This window comes from Falco biarmicus, chromosome 1 (assembly GCF_023638135.1).
Source record: "Falco biarmicus isolate bFalBia1 chromosome 1, bFalBia1.pri, whole genome shotgun sequence".
Taxonomy (NCBI): domain Eukaryota; kingdom Metazoa; phylum Chordata; class Aves; order Falconiformes; family Falconidae; genus Falco; species Falco biarmicus.
In genome coordinates, this window is record NC_079288.1 from 120,673,738 (window position 1) to 120,697,410 (window position 23,673).

Here is a 23,673-nt window from a genome sequence, read left to right on the forward strand (position 1 = left end):
ATCAAGTTAATAAGGTATACATGGTAGCTCGTTCACTGATCAGCATAGCAACATAACCTTTAAACATACAAAATACCAAGACAGCGATTAATCCTACTCCCAATAAGTGCTGTACATCTGGCTGTTTCTATGAACAAACAAAGGGTTTTTTCCAGGAAGAAGTATGAGAAATCACTCACAAATGTGTAGCATCGATCCAAAACCTTTATAATCATTTGACTTTGGTTTTGGGCACAGGGTTTCCATTTGTACATGCGCACAGGCAGGCAGGTCCTCCCCGTCTCCCTCTCTCCCTCCCTCTCTCATGCTTTCTTATAAAAGCAGTTGCTATTTCCTGACTGGCTTTCTTCCAAAGTTGTGAACTAATTTAATTTGGCACCTTTTGACTCATTCCATTATGCCCACCACAAACCTAGCCTAAGGAAGAAAAAAAAAAAAAAAAAAAAAAGAGAGAGAGAGAAAAAAGAAAACATGTGATTGAAGGAAGGAGGTAGACAGAGAAGAAAACCCAGGGAGCCAGGAAGCCAAGTGTACCAATGCTGCATATAAAACATACAGGGCTACCAAAGAGCATGCATACTGTGCGCAGCATGTTTCCACAGAATAAAGGTGTGAGCTAGAACCGGCTGTGCTTGCAGGGTACCACCAGCCTTCCCTGCAGGCTTCCCGACCTGAGCCCAACACGCCGTCTGCCTGACGTTACTGCTTTCAGGCCCCAAGCTAGCATCTGCGCGCAACCTTCTTCAGAGCTGCCTCCAGCATCTCTGAGCACTGTCGCGTGAGGCAGATAAATCCCCCATCCCAGGAGCCTGTCCACTCCATGACAGGATTCTGCCACCCTCCTGTGTGAATGGGAGGAAAATCCTGGGAATTTCTGGAAGCTTTGGGATGCCCCCACCCAGGAGAGGTGCTGCCAGGAGGGAAAGGCATCCTCACTGCCCTGCCAGGTGACAACTTCCCTCTGGCAGCAGGGAGGAAACTGCAGACAAAGTGTGATGGTCACAGCTGGGCTCCTGCGCCGGTGTTGAGTCAGCACAGCTGTGTGCTCCACCACCTTCCCAGCTACAGTGCAGCTGCATGAATACAGCGTCCCGGTGTCACAACCAAGGAAATGTCTGGCTGCAGCCAACAGCCATTCTGTTTCTTTCCCGGGAGCTCTTAGAGCAGCTCAGGGCAGTCCTTCAAAAGGTGTAAAGCTTTACTCATACCACTTACCTTTTGAAGGTAAGTGGTATGAGTTGTGTGAATGTGCACTATCTCCTTCCATGTTTTCCTGGATGACCAAGTTCTTTACAAAGTATTAAATATTAAAGCACTTTTTTGTTGTTGTTGTTAAAATAAACCAAATAAAACTAAACAGGCATTTCACTGCAAACTGTAGTTTTCTCATACGACTAGGAAGAAAATAACTGAGCTTCTCAGTCTTGACTGTGTAAAAACACCTCAAAAGAAAGATTAAAAATACCCAAATTGGATCAACACAATTGCATCCTCTTGAAAACCTGAAGGATCAGGATCCCTCATGCAACTGATGTACAATATATGTGGTATGATATGCGTACATTCTTACATGCACCACCATAGAATAATCAGTGTGACAATATTTCTGTAGTATTTCCAGGTAGATTAAATGTAAATAAAAGGTATTTAAATAAATAAAAATCCAGATGTATGACTTCAGTTATAATTCATCCGCCCAAAGCTGCCATTGCGATCCCCTGTTCCCATAACATGAAGACACAGCAGACATTTATATCCTGCCTATACCGGCCGGGAGGGGGAAATATTTGAACAACCTCAGATCCTCACGCCCTCTGTGCACATGCTGCATCCCTCCAACCTAGATCACAACATCCTTGCTGTCAGCACTACCATGAAGAGACATCAATCCCCGTGATGGCAGTCCCTACACCAGGGTCAGGGGTCACTGTGCTTGTGCCATGCTCAGGTCTCAGCTCCCCAGTGACAGCTCATCCTGGAGATGCCCACTGAGCACAGTTACGGTCCTTCAGGGACAAAAGTGGATGTCCAGACTGTGAAATTGCAGAGCAGGGGTCTGAAAGAGGGACAGCCAAAGTGGAAGGGCCTTGGCTACGAGTACAGAACATGGCACACATGAGAACAGGAGAAGTCATCGGCCAGGTTCATGTAAGGATGTTTTGTGATACCACTCTGGACATGGCATCTCACATGGTCCACAAGGAGAACATGGGAGAGTCGGACAGGCAGAGCAAGCAAGGAGTTAAAAATGCAGTGTGTACACAGTGAAAAGTATCGTAGCTTTTCCACATGTGCAGAGAAGTTGGGAACCCAATTAAATGGATGGTCTCTGGTTTCTCAGAGTATCTAGTTCTGCACTGAGTCTTCTCAACAGTTAAACCGCTTTGGGATCAGGAGAGGAGTTATTTCATGTGCCACACAACAAATTCAGGAGTTGCAGCTGAAGTGGCAGAAATAACTGATCCACCCAGCAGAGAGCAAGGCTTACATGAAATTATGCGTGAGCTCCCACTGGGACGAGGCCAGGAAGGCAGCACATGGCTGGGGAGGGGGTCAGGTTCTTCTGATGTTCTGCAATGTGATTATCTTGTATAAACAGTCACTTGCAATTTATCTCTGTGTGTTATCACAGTTAGTCTTGTCAGAAGTGGTGTCTGAACCAATACAGTGAAATTATACAGGACTTTCATATTTTCACAGTTCCAAAAAGTCCCCCTCTCCAACATGCCCCACTCCCTAATGCATTAAGATTGTTGTCGCAGTGAACTAATAAAAAACCTAAACAAAACTCCCCAAACCTCTGCTGCCTTGTAACCAGAATTTCCCAGAGTTACTGATCAGCATTGTGGCTGGAAAAGCATGAAAGTTTTGGGTTTGTTTTTTTTTTCTTTTTCTTCTCAGTACGGCACTGGAGAGAAAGCAAGCTGGTTTCTGGTTGACAGCTCAGAGAGGGGCTGCGCTTTCTGGGAACAGTCCATCCATGCTCACCTCGCCTGTCAAGAGGGCAGCCATCCCTCCTCCAGCCTGCATCAGCCTGACAGGCATGTTTATCTTTCTTAAAATGAGGTTCTCCTTCTGTGTCATGAAAACAGCAACTGTAAATCGTTTTCATGAATTCAGAATAACGCAGTGAGCAGGTGAAATGTCTCAGGGAAGACAATGTGGTCTCTCGGGCAACACATGTTCCTACTTAAAATATCAAGAGAGTTGGAGCATGTTGTTAACAGTAGGAGCATAGGGAAATGGTTTTCCACACATGGAGGTAAAAAAGAAAGCAACTTTCAGTCAAATACCTCACACCTTTGTCAGCAGAGTTATTCTCTTTCTTACCTACACTGACATCCCTCTGTTTCAGCAACATAATGTTCTTAAACTTGGAAAAAACCCTCAAATTCTAAAATTTCTCTTCAATAAAGCAAAACTCACATATGTCTTAAGGATATTTTCCAGTCACCAGCTCACAGTCACCTGAGTCCACTGTAATCAACTTCTTCCATTACTGCCAACAGCCCTAACTTGAATGTCAACATGCATAATTTTTTTATTTTTATCCTTAGGTATAATGTGAACTGGAAAAACAAATAAAATGGTTACAAGAAGTATACTTTTGAAGTGATATGCTACTACAGTGCTATCATCTAATAGCTGCAACTTATGACTTGTAAAACTGTGATATACATAGGCTCCTCCCGATAAAATCAATAGAGGTCATAAATAAGCATGAGTGAGTGCTCACCTGCATACAAGTACACAAACCAAAACCTCCTCCTTTTCCTTCACTTGTCAGATTTAAATCGTTTACAGCCTTCATGACTTTGCAATAATTCTTCTCCAAAGAAAAGCTTCTTTACACAATACCTTAACATTGCTACAGGACTCTTCGCCACTGTTCACACACAAATAAGTTTAAACTAGATTTCATATGCCTGTGTCTCTCTTTGTATTTCTTTCAGGAATCAGTACAATGAAAACCGAAAATTATTCCTTCCTACTTCACTTTATGTTGAAACCACTTTTTTTTTTTTTTTTTTATTTTTTTTTCCCCAGAAACAGTTCTGTTTGAAATATTCAGTGCAAGACTGTTTTCAATATGGACAGAAGCTTTGGGGGAAATTCTCTGCGTTTACTGGGGCCTGGTAGTGCTGGCAAAAAAACCCCTCAAACAAACAAAAAAAAACCAAACCAAAAAAACCAGGAGCAGCTGCAAAAATTACTAATGCAAAATGAGGCAACGCATCATAAAATTTGAAGTGTCTCCTCAAATTGTAGAAGTTGGGAAGAGGAGGCAGCAATTTACACGCGCCTCTTCCAAAGCAGTGCCCAGAAACACGCACGTGTGTTGCAGTCACACTGACCCGAGCTGGTAGGAAACCAGAGGGAGATGAGAGACATGAGGCTATGAAAGGGCAGCAGGGCACATGCGATCACTTTTCTCTCTAGGCTGAGTACAATCTCAAGGTGTTTGGTTACAGAAAAAAGGTGCCAAATCATCAGAGGGAACAGACTACGATGAAGGCCATAAATCTATTTAGATTAACTGAAATTTTTACCATTTGACTTCAAGTAGAACTAAATATTTTTTCTTGCAACTAATCTGTTTTGACTCTATGAAAAACATTTTCATTGCAATAAAGTTATTAAAGTCTTAGCACTTACTGTTTTGTAGTTAATATAGGAACTTTTTTTCCCCGCCTGCTAGTTTCTCTGTAATAAATTTTTTTGCACAGGTTGGCTCCTCAATCTAGTTCTCTTATTACTTCATTTAAGAGAATTATTTATTTTAAACCCCAAACCAAACATAGGATTGAAGAGTAGAGGTTAAGAAATGGTATAAAAAGAAAACAGACCTTCACCTTTCATTATGCTTGTCTTAAGTATCCGCTTTATTAAACTTACTCAGTGTTTAAGTCTGGTTTATTAAAAACCATCAATGTTTAGCTTATGCTATTTTTAAAGCAGTCTGTACTGTGTAGTATTTAATAGGCGGTCCAAAACAGATTAGTTTGGGGGGTTTTTGGGGGGTTTTTTTGTGGTTGGTTTTTTTTGGTTTGGTTTTCTTTTTTTGTAGAGCAAATAAATTCAGAATGCTCCAAGATATCTATTTGTAAAAAAAAAAATAAATAATAACATTCATATAACCTTGGCCAATGTCATATAAAGTGAATTTTATAAATCAAAATCTGAAGCGTTTATTGCATCTCATATGGCTACTTATTAAAGCTATAATCTGGTTCCCTATCAGAAATCTTAGCACAGATTGACACTCACATCAGTGTTTAACCATGCTCTTCGTCCGTATGAAAATCTCTTTACACTGTCAAGATCATATAAAGTAGTAACCTGATTTTCTGTTCTACCCCTAAAATCTCAGCTGATATGCCAAGAATCACTTAGAATCAGCTCAATTATTACTACTGAGTGCAATCAACGAGAACTTTGTTAAAGATTTAGATGAGAGCACTGTTGGCATATAGTGAATTTAGAAGGAGGGTCCAGCAGCAGCCACTGTGTTTTAAAGGTTACCTCTGAGCCATTGCACCCATGACATTCACAGGGAGTGTTGCCAAAATAAAGGACATAGTTATGGTTATCAAGTGTTATTAGGCCTGAAGCAGCGTAACTGTAGCATCTCCACTGCATCATCATTTTTAGAAACAGGGAATTTGGTATGAATCATGTGCATCTCTTATTTGGTATTGTTGTTCCCTTTTGCTTTGTATGATGCAGTTTGGAAAGCTACAGCAAGAGACATAATGCCACAAGCCAGCCAAGAAAGTCCTGGTTTCTGCGGTACTTAAAAAATAAGACTACTTAACACATGATAAGAGCAGCTATATATGAGACAAAGAGGTCTTTCTCAGCTCCGAATAGCCAGCATCTATAACTAAAGACAACAGACAGAACGGGATGAATTTATTTATCTAAACACAGGGCACCTTGTGCTGTTTTAGATGCTCTAAGACAGGACTCTCCTGCAACCTGGCCAAAAATGCAAAACTTATTTTTTAAATCACTGCCCCTGCCCAGAAGGTGCCCTGGAAAGCAGCAGCTCCAGCTCAAACCTGTATCTACCAGAGCCAGGCAGCTCCTCCGAGACACGTCCCTTTACCCCCACCCCACTGCGTCTCCAGCATCAGTGCAAGGCCAGCCCGCTCTCCACCTCCTGGGAGCAGGCACTCTGCAGCCCCCAGGACCACGTGGGAATTCACCTGTGTGACCACAGAGAGCATCGCCTGGCTCCCTGCAGCCACCCTACCGTTGTCCCCAGCCACAGTCATTTCCCAGCTCCTGAGAGCGACCAGCAAGCCATTCGCTCCTTGCAGGGCGGGAGGCTGGCAGCCCCTTCGTTTTCTCCTTCCCCAACCTGACTTATGCTTGGCTGCTTTCAGCATCACATGTCTGTTTGGCAGGACTCCTCAGTCACGCTGTGGAGCTTCGCCGAGGCCAAAGGGCAGTGGGTTTGGTGGGACCCCTTTGAGGGAGCCCCCTGCAGCCACCAGCAAGGGCCAACGCTGCTTCAGGGACAGCTGGGGACACTTTGCATGCATAAGCATATGTAAGGAACTCTGCCCATGCATTGTCCTTTCTTGTAACTAAAGCCCTTTTCCCCTCCCTGTAAAAATACCTTGGTATTTTGCAAAAACAAACAAAAAGCCCCAAACTTTGTTCCACGTCAGAATGAAAAGTGGACATTTTTAAATTCCCAGTAGATAAAGCCATGTTTGAGCAAAACCAAATTTCTGGACCTCACAAGTTGCCACATAGCAGAACTGCTGTTGCCCTTCAGTCAGCTCTAATTATGAACTAATTGGATGATTTTTTGTTTCAGACATTTCTGTGAATAGCCTTGAAGTACAGAGTCATAGCCAAACTTCTTCATTTAAAAAGCTGTTCCTGCCTTTATGCTCAAACATATTGCACACCCTTTTGGAATACCCTGGAAAGCAGGTAAATAATGCAAAATGCGTAGCTCTCCTGCTTATCCCCAAATCTAATGTCTAACACATTACAGAAATAACAGTGAAAGAAAATAAATGCAAGAGGGAGAAGTCATAAAAATAAAGCTCTGTGAGGTTCCCATGTAAGGTCACCAGAACAGTTGAGAGCATTATTTTTTTTCTTCCTAATAGAGGAGCCTAAATTTAATTTTTCTTTTCATTTTCTACTTTCCTCTGCTCTTTTCCTCTCAATCTCTGTCCTCCTCCTCCTCCTCAATTCTCTTCCAGTTTGAAATTCCATTCCCAGCCATATGTTTCTCATTGTGATCCACCTTCCATTTTTGGTCATACAACAAAATGTGGTTTGAAGATCCAAGAAAGTCAGAGCGTGTTGACACAAGGACGTTGGATTCTAGGTTTTGTCAACATTGAGCTGAAGAGCTTTGGGCCTTGAATCAATTTTAGCCTCCTTGACCAAGGAAACCCTGCAGAGAGTCAGACTAAGATCAACGAGAACAGATTTTCAAGTGAACAGAGCCATATAAGTATATCTTGCACAACAGGGGAGTGGTTTTTATTTTCTGTATGATCTCCCCTTGCTCCAGTATTCAATCCAAACACTACTCAATTTGGCTTGGCATGCAGCTTTTTGCAACAAAACCAGAAAGTTTTCTTATAGGTGATATAGAGCAATGAGAGCCTTAAGGCAAACCTGAATTTCAAACATCAGATGGCTTTTTTCTAGAAATTGAAATAAAAAAGAAACACGAACAACTCCAAGGTCTCGCAGTCATCTCTTCTGAAAGCAGCACGGCTGGCAAATGATGGAGAATCCCGCTCTTTCTCCAGATGACCTGGGGAATTTCCTGTTAAAACACTGTGCTCCCAGATGTCTGGGCATGCGAAAGAGGGTCCACTGGCTAGCAGCTCAAAGTCCATCCCCTACTTTGCATTTCAACTAAAGCCATGTGTATAAGGCTGGAGAATGGAAGAGGGTGCAAGGGAAGGAGAATTAAACTGATGTTGACATTATTTGAAATTTGCTTTAATTCATGCTCTGCCAGATAGCTGAAGATTAATCTCAGACTGTTTATTTTAACGTATCATACTTCTGACTTCCAGCTAGCTATCAGCTGGTGTTTAATTTTGGCACCACCAAGTCTTCATGGTGTTTACATTTTCACTCACACTTCCTTTAGTTTTATCATAAGCAATTTCATGATTTAATGGCACTTACTTTCCTGGCTAAGGACAGGTGTAGTTAATTTCTGGAGGTGGGAAAGAGACTTTTTGTGAACTACCTGTTTTCCACGTGTAGTTGCTTGTAATGTCAGGGGCTTGAAAGATCCCTTAGTTACAAGGCCATTTCTGAGGGAAAGTGAAAATGAAACAGGATTATCTGTTTTTCAATTCTGGATTAAGGACCGGGCTGATCTGATTAAATCTGAAGTGTTTTAATAATTTTCTAGCTGAGGCTCCAAACTCCACATTGAAAATATCGCACTTTAATTTAGCTCAAACAGAGCTATATTTTAATTTGGAAATAACTGGGAAAACACTGGCAATATATAATCATAGCAACCAGTAATGAAAACAGATATTTTGCTGAGCAAACAGTTATTCTCGTCCAATCCATTTGGTGAAGGAATTTGGACTAATTCACTTGATCCAAATATCTTGAACCACTTAGAAATATTGCTTCCTTAAATTAGCGTGCACCTACACAGGCAGACACGAGGTGCCTGAATTCAGACTAGCTGCCTGCAGTAACCCTTTGCAGATCCTGACAACCACGGCTAGGAAGTGCTCACCACTGTCACCTCACTGGCCACGGAATCCAGAGCTGTGCTCCCATTTTCCCCAGGACAGGACTGGCTATGGCACGCAAGTCTCCTCTTGCTCCCTCCATCCTGCCAAAGAGCCCAACTCTAGACTAAATTTGCAACCGCTGGTCTGGTTTTAGGATCTGTGGCAGGTTTCCAAGATGACATACTGGTGTGTTCAGATGTCTCCAATAAGTGGCAGTGACATGTCTAAGATGAATTTTTGTAAAACTCATACATAAAGCTTAAGGATTCATGTTTTACATGAGACAATGTGGACTGAAGGCTCGGCCTTTCTAACCAAGGTGATAATGCTGAATCGTCCTAAACTACATGCTAAATATTACAACTCACAAAACATTGTAAGACCTCACAAGTGTGGAGACACACAAGTAGGAGGCAAAATACATCACAACTTCTAGCCAGCTTTCTTGGTTTGTGAAAATTTCTCAGCTAGAGAAAGTTGCTCTGGTTTTGGACCATACTAGAGAAATTCAAACATGAGCAATAATTTTTAAAGATGCATAAAACGGTGAAAATAAAGAGAAAAAAAATTGCACCTATATGTACGGCTTTTATCCTCTTGGGACACGGAGAATTCACATATAGCATCTGTGGGAGAAAATGAAATGTGTAGGGCTAATCAAAACAGAGAATGAGGAATTATAAAGAAGGCAATAAAAAGAAAAGAATAGGAGACAACTCCTAGACCTCACACAGCCTCTGTTAAACAATGGGAAGAAAATCTTTCAGGAATTCGGTAAGACCTGAGAAGAAGTAGAGGGACTGTTGGAACAAATGGCTGCTGGCTCAAGTTCCACTGAATGGCCTTGACTGTGCACACTAGAGCTAGTTGTTACATCAGGCACCGAAACAGAGAACAGACCATAAAAATCTCTGAACATTTCCTCCCATAAGATTCCTTTGTTATAGGACTCTTTTGTAACATTTAGTAATAATTTCCTCTCTGACAAATGTTCGTTTGCGAATTATAATGCCATTATGTTCTGATGCAAGCTTTTCCTTCATTTCTTAGTTAATTAATCTTTATGGAAGTTCTTCAGCTGCCAGCCAATACTGAAAAGTTACTAATTTCAAGTGTCTTTAATAGCGTGTAGGAGCTGAGGAGAAGTTTAGCAAACTCTCAAAATATTTCTTTACCAACACTTGACCGAATATTGTATTTGTCTACTAATTTATTTTTCTTTTCTGGAAATCCTTCACCTGGATCTCTGCCATGGTTTGTGGCTTTTTCATCCTTGACAAGGAAGAATAGGTAGGTTTCCAATAGGAAGCATAGGAAAGACAGAGACCGAATCGGCTTTTTATCCCCCTGTTTACAGGACAGGTCAATCAGAGTGCTGCTGTAAAACCTCTCCTCCATTCCTTTCTGCACAAAATGTTAATTGTGTTACCCACGTAGCAGAGCCAAGGAAGTCAGACAAAGCAAGCGGGAAAAAGAGCTGCTCAGACTATTCCTTCCTCTGTGGTTGGCCACATCCAGCTATCAAAGTAAAGGTGTTATAAGACAGCATCAACTTATTGCTCAGCTATTGCATCTCTACTGATTGTCCAGAATATCGGTCTCACGTTTCCTTCCTCTATACTCCGGTACGTCCATAAGCCTTACCGCACCCTCAAAGTTACAGTCTAGTGGTGCCAATACCTTCACAAATTATTATTCTCTCTGTAGATAACCTGTGCTCAGTCTGATTAAAAACCCTGGCAAAATATGCAACATTATTGATACACCAGAAAGATTGACTTTGGGAACTCATCTAATACGCGCACAAAAGATGGTAGAAAAACATTTAAAAAGCAACTTGTAGAAAACTCAGGTTGCAGGAGGTACCAAAGTGCCAGCTTGTGTGTTCACAGTTGGAATTGAATCTAACATTGTGTCATTTATTCTAAATAACTTTAACAATAATAATAACACCACCACTAATAATCCGGTTTGCTTTAGACTATCTGGCATTCAGTACCTGGCAGCCACTTGACTGATCAAGAAGAAAGACACCCTCTTGTTCTGAACAAACTCAGAGGAACCCCACAAATGGGAGCTTACTCATCCTAAAGAAAGTTTTCTGGGGAAGGGAATATTTCATCCTTTTGTAAGCTTCCAAAAAGATTCTTCTGACTGGCTGTGAAAATCAGCATGATCTCTCTTTTCTTCTGTTTAGCTTTGTTCAAGTTTAACACAAACAGCTTAAATTCTGTGTGGTTACTGGAACAAAATACACTGCCAAGGACTGAAACTATTAAATCTTTTCTTTTATCTGTTCCTCATGAATATCACATGCCCAGACAAATTAGGTTGTTCATAACAGTCTGAGCTTAATATGTTCCCTGCTAAAAAGAAAATACTGGTGATAACATATGTATAGATGCACTACTCCACAATGAATTTATAGCATTTTTTTCCAATGACGCTGATTAAACAGATTCATAAAGGTTGCAGCTGAATACTGTCAGTCTCACAAGGCGTATGCACTAGCCGTGATGCCATGTTTAGAAGCTTGCTCAGGCTCTTCAAATCATAAAACAATGTATCTTCTTTTTAACAAATTATTTATACCAGGGGACAGTTTTGGGTGGCTGGGAGCCCAGCTAAATAACATAATCAGCCAGGTGGTGCTCACTTAGTCATCCCAGGATTAACAGCCTAAGTGATAGGGGTACTAGTCCTTCACCATCAGGGACCATGACATTCAGCATCCACACAAAATGAAAAAAGCACCAACAGACTGGAAGAGGACAAAGGAACATGTTGTATAAGCAACATGGGAATTTAATCCAGCACTTCATTTTACTGAAGGGTAAGGACAGAAGCCAGAACATTTTAGGATCTGCTGGGGCGAAACTGTCTCTGAGGCTGTATGCAATGCCAGGAAACACAGGACTATGTCCAAATGGATCAGATGCAGCCCTTTGCAGTGAACCAACCCCACACTTACATGTGAGCTGGACCACATACATCTGCTGCTCGGATGTCTGAGGAAGCAGGCACAGTCTTGCCAGTTAGTGTAGACACAGCCTTAACTCCCACAAGGAAGCACACCCCTCACAAGATGCTTTCTTGGAGAACAGTTGGGGAGCAGCAGCTAAGAGTGGAAACATGGCTCTCAGATGAGACGTTCCTCTGCCTGGCTCTACAGGCATCCTTCAGCGCTGCTTCTCCTGGGTACCTCTTTGCTTCTTTGAGCTGGCAGAAGCAATAGGAAGGAAAGCAATGTTTTGTTGAATACCGTCAGCAAAAATAATCCTATTTATCACCACAGGAGACCACAGTAAGTGCAACTATGAGCTGTGAACTGAAGCAGCAATGAGATGTCCAGGCGCCCATTACTGTGACTCATGTGCTCAAAGCACTGTACATCTACATCTGACTGCTGCCACTGCTCATGCTAGGTGGGTAGGAAGACATGGTGTCTCTCTCTGGCAGAAATGGATGAGAATCTTGTTGGAAAGCATCACAAAGGGTGTCTGGGTTGAGCAGTGGACAAGATTGCAGTGGTCACAGAGTGCTTCTCACCAAAATGGTGTTACACCATTAAGGCATAAATGTTAGGTGTCTAATGTATAACTAAAGCCTGATCAAGTATGAGGAGAAAATAAAGTTATGTTGAACTCATAGTGTATTTTTAAAGATTAGATCTAAGCTGTAGTTAGTCATATTTTTCCACAGACCCAAATAACGCAGGTAAAAATAGAGTCTCTAAATGACAGATTTTAATGAGGACACCAGGACGGGAGAGGGAGCAAAATAAAAACAGAAAGCCTGAAATAAAACAAGAGCAAGCCACTAAAAAAGCATGTATTATGGGACATTCATATGGAGTACAAAAGGTACAAAGCTTATCTCTCTATTGAATTACAGTTCAACCTGGTTGATGAAAGACCACTTCTGTGTATGATTATGCTGTGACTACAGTTTGTATGATGTTAGTGGCTGATGGACTCTGTTACAATGCTCTTGAAAACCTAAAGGAAAAATAATTGCATTTAACATTTCTTTCTATTAAACAAGATAATAATTCAAGATTCTTTTTAATACCCATGGCTCCAGCCAACAGACTTGGTTTTTCACTACGTGTTATTTGTGCAGACACGGAAGCCTTCACAACCTTACAAGCAGCAACAGCCCTCAGTCATCAGTCACGCCATGGCTAAGTAATAGCCTGACACACTGATCTATTCTTTCCTCACTGCAAACTGTGATAAGAAAGGACCATCTAGCAGTTTCTTGCTGTTTCTCTTTCTGTACAAGAGAAAAAGCCTATCATCTCATCTGCTCTCTGCTGGTAATCCAAGAGTGTAATAGACATCTTTCTAGAAAGAAAGCTATAGTCTCTAACGGGGAATACATCAAAGTGTAAATCTGGCTACTCTGAAACCACAGCCAAATCCTGCTTATGGTATCTTCTGTGTCAGAGAATTCAGGCAAATCTCTGATGTATTTTAAAGTACTTTGAAACCTTCTGTTACCCAAAGTTTGCTCGCCATAGTGCTGTCGTAGACTCTCTATACTAGGTGTCAGCTCTTGTGCTTGGATTCTTCTGATTTTTTCATGTTGCTGTAGCAGCAGAAATTCATTTCAGCGTGCTGAACCATCCCACTGCGAGGTTAGGGCAAACAAAACTCAGTGTATAGCCACCCAGAGGAGAGAGGGAGCAGACCTGGCAAAAGCAGAGATTAACTTCAAACTGCCCCTCTTGCCCCAAAACACACCAACATCTGGAGCTCCGCTAGTGACCTCTGCACTCAACAGGACACATTTTTAAAGCCTGATCTCTGACTTTCAGTGGCAAAGCTGCTGCTTCAGATCCTTTTAGGATGAGTTTTAGAGTATCTGGAGCTGAGAGAATATCTGTTGCACTTGTTTAGTAGTGTGGTAAACCCTCTTACAACTTTAACTTTGCAGAGTTTAAAACTTATACTTTGTTTTAAGGGTCTCTGACCATCTTACTTCTTTTGCCTGGACCTCTGATTTTAACTCAGTAGACTTTGATTTCACAGTATATAGCCAATGGGAAGGGAGAAAACAGACAGAGTTTCTTTCGGAAGGAGGTAGATGCTATTAGCAAGGTTCAAAAGACAAAACAGGAGGTTGAAGCTGAAAGGATGTCAAATTGTTTAAGCTTCATGCGGGATTGCTAAACACATGCAAATATCCTTTTAATCTGTTAATATGGCTGTTTAACACACTGTATTTTGTTTGGAGTTGTCTGATGGATGTGCTCCACAATTACAGTTCACCCAATAGATATTAAGAATCTTGGAAGGGTGCTGAATTTCAATTAGAGAGGATTTTATTTTTTCCTTTAACTTTATGCATCTTTCCCTACTCTACGTGCACTGCTGAAAAACCAAGAACATGGTCAAGTCAAAACCCATTATCTTTAATCAATGCTCATGGAAGACCTTTGGGTTTTCAGTTACTTAAGGTGAGGTTTTGCTTTGGAATCTGAAACCTCCAAACATATAAGTACTGTGTAGGCTTAATTCCGTGAGTATTCTGATCAAGTTCACTGGAATTGTCCAACAGCAATATTCAGAAATTAACAGTTTGCTATGTTCTGATTAAGTAGATATCTGATGGAGGAGAAAGGAGAATGTAAACATGTACTTTTATTGTTCCCTTTAGACATTCCAGCACGTAGCACATTTGTTTTAGAGTCTTTAAATAAAAAATGCAAACAAAATAAGAGCAGACAAAAAAAAAAAGCTACCTACCTTAAAAGGAAAAAAAGCTCTTCAAATAAAACCTACATGTGAACAAGGAGCTAAAATATTAATAGGGACACGGAGGCAGTGAGGTTAAAGTGCCAGTGTTGGGTATTCTGGGATGTGACAGGACCTTCACTCTATAAGCAGGATTCTAAAAGTCTCAGCGTCTAGAGAAGCCACAGCAAAAATCTGGCACGTTCAGCTGGCCTTCTTATTTCAACTTCTAAGCAGCAGAACAGAGAGTTTTATCTGTCAGTCTTTGCCTGCTCAGTACAAGCACTCTGAACGTTTTAAAAACATGGTAATTTTTTGGTATGATTTTACCGAGGGCCATTTCAACAGCAACTAATACTCGTCTAAGAAAGCCAAACTGTGAGCACATTAATATCCACTGAACTAATACTTTTTATTATTTTTTTTTTACAGTCAAAAGAATGCCTCTTTCAAAATCAATGGTGAATGTGTTGGGTTTTTTAAAATATAGAATGATAAGGTAGTATTGTGCTGCATTTATCAGGTTCATAGGATCTTAAAACACAAGGATCAGGAAATAATTTAAACTGCATCTATACTAGAGTTTTTTCATTAACATTTCTAAAAGATGAGCTACCTTTAGTATGAAATTGATTAGCATTTTCTTAAAAAGGTTAAAAAATTTAAGTGTTAAATCTGTAAAATGTAATAACTATTAAGTTACTATGCATCCACAGAATTACTACTTTCCTGAAGAAAAATATATTTACCAAAGTAAACCCTGATTCCTTTAATAGAAAAAATAGAAGCAAAACAAAAGAGATTAATGTGAAGATTTAAACAGCAGCAATATTGTTGCAGCTGTAACAGTCTAAGGGCATAGGAGAGGAATCATTAGTAAGAAGATGCAATATCTTTTTATTAGACTGACTGACAGAGCTGTAAAACACTGAAAAATCTTGGACAAAGAACACATAGCTCAGAAGAAAAAGAAAATCCAGAAGCATGGTAAATCAAACGTAGATGTCCTCGTACCTCATAGAGGACCTCTCCAAACAGAGCTCCACCGAGTTTTCCAATACCATAAGCTTTCACCCCAGCTGGGGTTCAGATATTGCACAGAAAGGTGTGCCAACAGGGATCTAATTAAATACAGCTGGACCTAGGTATGCTCACCACTTTAAAAGAAACATACTATGTTAGAAGGGGTCATACTTCTTCAGAGCTGGGACAATGAACACCAGAGAACAAACTAAGAGAGATGTCACGGAATATGATCTGTTCTTCTGGAATTTTATTTATGACTGCTATACTTAAAGCCACACTGACGTGCTGGCCAAAGCCAGACTTAAATTTAAATTTGGATTAACCCTAACTAAATTTTGTCCAGAAGAGGATGACTTTGTATTTATATCTGAGACCCAAGTAAACTGTTCTCTCCTATCCTATACCTGTACTTGAGCTACAGGGAAGAAACTGAAGTCTACTCATCTACTAAGGAAGCAAAAACAATTGCAATGATTTATTCTCAGAGAGCCTCGTTCACTTGTAATGAAATGTAGGTGCTTGTTACTGAGATAAAATTTAAAACCTGAATGTAAGGTAAAAAGTTTTACGGTCATATCCAACAGCTCAAGCATTTTGTACATTAAATCAAGGTGGCATGCTACAAAAGAGTGGCCAAAACCGGGCTTCATTTTGGAAAAAAAAATGTGATGAGGGATCACTAGACCATCAATTCCGTCTAACATTACAACAAGTGTATTTTTGAGTTCATTTGGCCTTTCCTTCCTACACATGCCTTCAGCAAGAGTCAGCTCACCACTCTCATGAGTTTTCTAGTCAGCTTCACATACATAAACCTAAACACCTGCAGATGTGTGTAAACATATAAACAACAATTTTTAGCCTGTCACATGCGCAAAACAATTTCTTAATTCCACTTCCACTACGTAAATACATTTTTATATGTACATAGACACAGAAAACTTACGCCGTTGCACAAAATGCTAGTTTTATACAGGTACAGATTCTCTGTTGCTACTGTATTTGTGCATTTAATTCTGACACATGTGACCAATGAAACAAAAGAGGAATGAAAAGAATTCTCCTTCTAAATAGCCAAATGAAAGAAACTTCTGAATATGAGAATTCATTTAACCCTAATTTGTTTGAAATGCTGTTCACAAGCATCACAGTGCTATCTCCAAAGAAACAAATGGAATGGGATGATGCCCTAAAGCGCATTTTTTTCAAATTGCAAACCCAGAAATTATTGAATGCAATTGAATGCGTAAGCTGGTCACCATGAAGATAACAGAAGCCTAAAATCAGGCTAGAAACCACACAGCTGTGGAATTCACCAGCCATCTGACTTCATATAAGAAGGGACATTCCAGAAGGGTGGGTGTGATTTTGGTTTTGGTGTGGTTGTTTTGTTTTATTTTTTGTTGGTTATTTGTTGGGGGGGAGTGGTGGTGTTTGGTTTTGGGGTTTTTTTTTTCTTTTCTTTTCTTTTTTTTTCTTTTTTTTTTGTAATTTGGATTTGGTTTATATATATCTATATAGGCTAGATTTAGTCTCAATATAAAAAGTTCTCTTGAAAATACATTTCTACATTTCTTGTTGAATCTCTGAAGCTTGTATTAAATAGGAGCACTGGCCAGGAATATACCGCTCCCAAAGGAGTGCCAGGTGCTAAGGCCAGGTTTTGGGGGTATTAAGACGGAGGGAGTATTTCAGACCACTTAATACCATGAGACTGGGAAATGGCAGAATATTGTCTCTGAACTTTTGGGTTTTTTTCAGGTTAAACAAAGACAAAATGAATAGAGCAAGACTGTTGTAAAAAGAGGGTAAGAAGATAGCATTTTCATTCTGAAAATACTCAAGCAGCATATCTGACTGAAGCATTGAAGTTCACATTTTGTTGGTTTGTTGTGGCCACTCGGCTGAAGAAAAATGAGTTTTGTAACTCGTCAGATCATCACAAGTTTTGAGTTTTTATCATAAATGAAAGCATTGCAGTAAGAAACGTCCTTGTTTTCTCTCCCCTGCCATAGCAGGTTTAAGCAGGTTGTAATAAAAGAAATAGAGCTGTGATCTGCTTAAACCTGCTATGGCAGGGGAGAGAAAACAGAGGATAAACAAATAGCATCTCTGTTTATATTTCAGCTGTAATATAGTTAATGTATTTTCTGTAGAACAACATATTAAAAATTAACAGAACTGAAATCAAGAAATATTCTTCATTCCTCAGGAAAACTCGGAACCTAAACTTAAGACCATGGCCTTCCATCCAGGCAGTTTTAATAACCCCTTCAGGCTTTTGTTTAAAATGAAGAAAACTATTATAAATTGGTTTAAAATTTTCACTTTAGCTAATGCAAAGGAAAGGATTTGTTAATAGTGAATATCCTGTCGAAATGCCCACTGTGATGAAAGAGGCTTTGCTAGAGATGTTACATGCCTGACAGAGTTCTGACCCTGACAGGAGCAAGGCAGAACCTTCACACCCCAGTTTTTTGCTTTCCAACTTTGCCAGACTTTCAAAACATTAATAGGAGAGATCCGAGTTTACAGTTGTGCAAGTCTTATTATCAGAAAGGGGAATAAGATTTCTTCCCTTCTAATCTGTGTATATAATACCACTAATATTAAACAAGAAATCCCTGATATGTTACAAAACTAATTCCTTTAGTCACTGAATTTTAATGCATAAACATCTGTTTACAGCGACTACTAGTCAATTCATGTTACTGGCTTATGGTAGCTGAATGCTCTTGTCTGTCAAGTAACTACAGCTGTAATAAGTTGAGATTTTATTGTTCATGACTATGCAAAATTTGACTGACCATCTGATAAATCTTCCTTTCTAAACTTCTGAATTACAAAAGATACGGTTTAACTCTGTTACTTTCCTCTTTTCTACTGAATATGCTATAAAATACTTAAAAATGAATTATTGTGTAAATTCTCAAACTGAAGTTTTTATGTAAATAGTCCACACGTAATTTATAGCATTTTTGTTTGTGTAACATTCAAACTTATTGGCATTTGTCCTATGAATATACTGCTTTGGAAATTATACACTAGGGTTGTAAAACATTGTTTTCCCAATACACCATTTTAGGAAAAAAAAAAATAATAAAAAAATCAGTCTTGAAAGACTTGTCTGGTAAAATATTTTAAATTTAAAGATCATTGTGAATATGTACTTTCATGAGGCAAGGAACCACTAGCTTGTTGTTAGAGCAACAAACTTTGCAACCGTATAGGTATCCAGTGAAGTCTATAAGGCTTTGGGACAAGCAGGAATATTATTTATATTACCAAGACCTTGGAAGTGCTGACCAGCTCATATTGACAGCAAGAATAGCTATGGCCCGAATAAATAGCATCCAAGAGAGAAAAAACTGGGCAGCATTGAAGGAGGCTGGATGAAATGATGGCAATGGTCCATGCTCGCCTAACTTGCCAATGAGAACTGATAACATCCAAATCCCAGAGCCCCACATACCAGTGATGCTGAGATTTTAGTGTTTTTCACATCGATGCATAGGAGTGTTTGATCCAAATAACCAAACACATGCAAAGCTAAAACACATGCAAAATCAAAGAATACAGAGATCTTGCTTGCATGGGAACCACTAAAAGATGTTATTGCCCTTCAAGTCAGTCAAGCATTTTTCCTTCAAAGTAGCCATGATTTTGTTGTGCATTTATTGTACATACAGCTTAAATATTTGCAACATTTGAGCAGGAGAGTGTAACATGCAAACGTGCTCAGTAAAATACCAAATGTGATGAAAAAAACTTGCTATCTTCTTCAGAGTGCTCTCTGCTCAAAAAGAACAGAAGGGTTCTTCATTCATATAATGACCTTTTTTTTGTCTGATCCCTGAATCTTTCTTTCTCTGCATTCTCTCAAGTCTACCTAAGGCTCCAGGAAGATGAAAAATACCAACAGCCATGCTTTCCCCTGGAAGGAAGAGGTTGGAAGGAAGAAAAGGTAGGCGTCCTTATACTAACTCAAACCTGGACATAAAGTAATAATAACAAGGATTCCACATACCCAGAATAACAGGGGACTCATTTCTGTTCTGTAAAGTTGTGATTTGGCCACCGCCTCTAACTTGATTGACAACAGATAGTGTTGTATCTTCCCAATACATTAAAAACACTTGTATTTGGCTTAAAGACACACAAGTAATTTCCAACAAACAGGATAAATAATGGATGCAAAAGCACTAAATGAAGGAAAGAAACAAAATAAAGGCTAAACTAAACTCTACGGTAATTATAGTCTTAAAGGTCATTATTGTACATAAATCGTTTGTAAGTTTCAAAGTGGTATCAATCCCACAATTATTAATGCAGACTTTTAAAGTATCAGTGATGTTGTGGTATCACCAATTTCCTTTTGTTATTTGTTTACTGTCTGCAAGCTAGTGTTGGACTTCTGTTTTAAGTGCTTAGCATGTTCTTGATTCTGTAAAACCGATTTTTAAAAAAAAAAGAAAAAAAAAAAAAAAGAGAGAGGAACCTTCTCATTCTTCATTTACTCCCTCCCATATCTACATTCCACTGGAGGTGGAAGATGTCAATTTGTATAAGCTGCGTTACCCCTCACAAGATATAAATTTCACCATGACACCGAAGAACCTTGTAAAACAATGAAACTATTGAAATACGTAATTCTTCGGATCCTTACTAATAACGTGTAACTCAAGCAACTCGGGCAGCAATTTGAGCAATGCTAGAGTCACGTGCTGAACAGAGTCTTCTTAAATCCCTTTGGCTTCAGTGACACTTAACCATATGCATAAGGCTAAAAGGGATCAGGATTTAATTAAGAGCGCAGTAGACACTGAGCCAGCATTTTAAAAGCGTTCAGGCCCTAGGCTTCCTTCAATCACCTTTTTCCCCTCCAAATCCATTCCTTATGTCTCAAATTTCCCAAATACTGAGATTGCATTTTCCATATTGGATAGGTTATTATGCTGTCTTCACACTATTGCTTACCTGAAATTCATAAAGCAGAGCTGCTGAACAGGATGCCACATGAAAGGGAATTACACAATCACATAGTAAAGGAGATATTACAGGCAGGCATAGAAGGTACAGCGTGTTTTAAATTGTTAGGGGTCCCCAGAGCAGTGATTTGCATTTTCATCCCAACTTTCCTGCTACGGTTTTGAAAGATAAGCTGTACAATACAAGCAGACAACAAGCAAACCTGAAGTAAGACTTACAAAACCCAAGTAGATTCTACTTTACAGAATGACAATCATCTTCTGACCCCAGCCATGTAGGAAAAATGTTTCCCTTCACCTACCACAGCAGAAACCATATCCTTTGATATTAGGTTTGTAGGAGGAACATTTTCAGTTTTAATCACAGCCTAGCCTAGCCTTCTGCAGGTTGTTTGGGAAAACATCCATTTGTATTCAAAGGAGGAGGTACCTGGTGCTCTTAAACACTTCCTTGAACTTCTTCGTTTTCTATTCATCTGTGATTTACTGCATCAGTATTGGCTAGGATTTCGTATTGGTTTGATAATTGGAGTGTTGAAACACTGTGAGCAAACCAGAGCTATCTAATTGCCCCCACCATCTGTAAATACTAAATTACTCCGGCGAGTCGATTTTCAAACCTCACCATCAGACTCCATTTTGCAGTCTACCATATCCATAAATTCTCATTCCTCCCTGGATCTCCTGGGTTTTCTCTCACCCACACCGTGACCAGCACCTCCTGTGCCCTATGACGCTGAGCGGCACGCCTGGCTCTCAGCTCAGGAAAGCAAGTGACCCCACAGTCTAACCTAGGACTGAGCTAATTAAAGCCTCACCTTGAGCTAAGCTTTACCTCCTGCAGCCCTTCTCACGTCTGCCTTCACTCTCCTGGGTAAAACACGTACTTCAGCTCAAACGCTTTATAAATACGAACCTGAAGACTTTCCCAGATTTTTATACCTACTGTAAGAAATGGTATTAGCATTCCCACCAGCTGCCTGCCCTGTGGCCACTCACCTCGGCTGCCGCACTCCCTGGGAGCGCTGGTGGGAGGTGAGGGTAGGAGGCACACAGCTGGCTCACCCCGGGGACCCTCCTGCTCCTCAGCAAGCTGCTCTGCCACTGCCTCCTGGCCAAGAACAGCTGTCCCGCTGTAATGGAATGGTTCTGAACCCCCTTCCCCAGCAGCCTGGTGGATGAGGGGTGGGAGGGAGGCAAGCAGCAGCACACCAGGTGCTGCAGAGCACGGCTTTCTGTTCCCTTGCTCTGCCCAGCAGGCACGTTGCACAAGTTTGTTCAGCAGCTCCTGCCTGAAAAAGAGAGCGGCGAAAAAGGTTTTGCTCTCTTTTGAAGTCAGCTGTTCTTGCTGAATCTAGACTATTTGGCCTTTTGCTTTCTTTGTGAATTTTCCAACTGATGTGATGAGGCAACGTGGTGCCTTCTCTGTTCACCTCTCAGACCTTAATGTCTGAATAAGCAAATTCAAGAAGTCTTCATTCTTCCCAGACATCAGACAAAATGATATCACCATCAGCCCAAGTATAAACAGATTTCTGAAGTCTTTTCAGAAGCTAATCAGTGTCAGTAAACATTTAGTTTCCTTCCTCTAGAGAAGTCCTCTATTGCAGACTGGCAACGCCATTTGCAATAGGTAAGGCAGCCAAACATTTTCTTGGGTTTGGTTTTTTACTACCTCGTCTGCCCAAGCAGCATTCGGATGGTCTAGCTCTCTCCCAGCATGTGAATAACAGCGCTGGCAACTACAGCTACAACAGCCCTTAACAGCAGATTAGATAGAGCCAGTACTACTGCTACAACGGCAGCCAGAGCAAGCCTTGCACATCTCTGCCCCCACAACCTTATTCCTCAGACATGCTCCAAGGTGCCGACTGAAGCAAGTATCCCAGGCATTTTGGTCACTCCATGAGATTGGCAGAAACACAGGAGAAACTACCCACGGGTCACATTTACACAGCCCTCTCCCCCCTCTCTCTCCGTAGGGAGAAGTGGGGCTGGGATCAAATCGGCATACTTCAGCTGCTAAAACTGGTTACTACGGGAGGGTTAGATAGGTATGATCCCCACCTACAACTCTGAACAATTAAATTTCCAGAGAATTTAAATGCTTCATTCTAATCCAAATCAATCATTAGATGTAGTCTAAAGATACAAAGTAAAATGAACTGCAATATGCAGGTTCAGACATAAAATCTGCACGATTTTTAAAAGCTTAGTTGCATTTGAAGAAGTAGGTTATCTGTTATTTACAGTTGTTAGGAGGAAACACAGAGAAGATATATTCCTGAATACTACTGTCCTAGTGATTTATGTGCAGTGCCTTATCAGCTTTTTTGTTTGGACTGTTAAAAACACACCAACCTTACACTAAGATTTAAAACAAGCTTAGCTCGTGTCAAGCAGTAGGCAAGCCTACAGAATTACGTTCCCTTTCAAATATCCCCTTGTGCAAACTACAGAGGTAAAAAAACCTTTTCTCTTAATCTGTTGCAAAAAAACAAAAAGGAATCCTGGAATAGGGGCAAGAAATGAGGAGAAAAATCATGCTGGAGTTCAAGGAAATTCCTAATGTAGAAAAAAGCAAAACACATTACAGTAGTAGTACAATAATAATAATACCTGACTCCTTACAAAAACCTAAGCATAGCATCCCCCTTCCAAAGTCCTCCTGGCTCAGCTTTTTACCCTCCCTGGAGGGAGGGCTTTCTCACACTGATCAGAAGAGCCACTGCTCTTCATCAACACCTCCCATGCTGATGGGCTGCAGGTGGCTCCTCTCCCAGCAACAGACAATTGCTGTAGAGGGAGTTTCTCTGGAAAAGGGCTCATTTTTAACCCTGCCCCTGCCAGATCCTTCTGTAAAGGGATGTGACCCATCATTTCCTTAGATAAGCCATGCATACCCGGACAGCACTGAAAGGGAAGACAGAAACTGGAAGCAAGTACCTTTCAGTGTTTGTGCTACTCTCCTTAGCAGCAAGGCTATAAAATGAGAAAACTGTCTTCAATTGCCTGTAATACCTACCTCGCTCACATATCTCTTTTACAGATATTTTGAAAAAGTCCTGCATGAGAAGCACTGTACCCCATTGCTGCTAACCCCAGAACTCTATTCTCAGAGACTCCCTGCCTGGTGCTTGCACAGCTTTATTCCTTCGGTAGGTCAGTATCTTT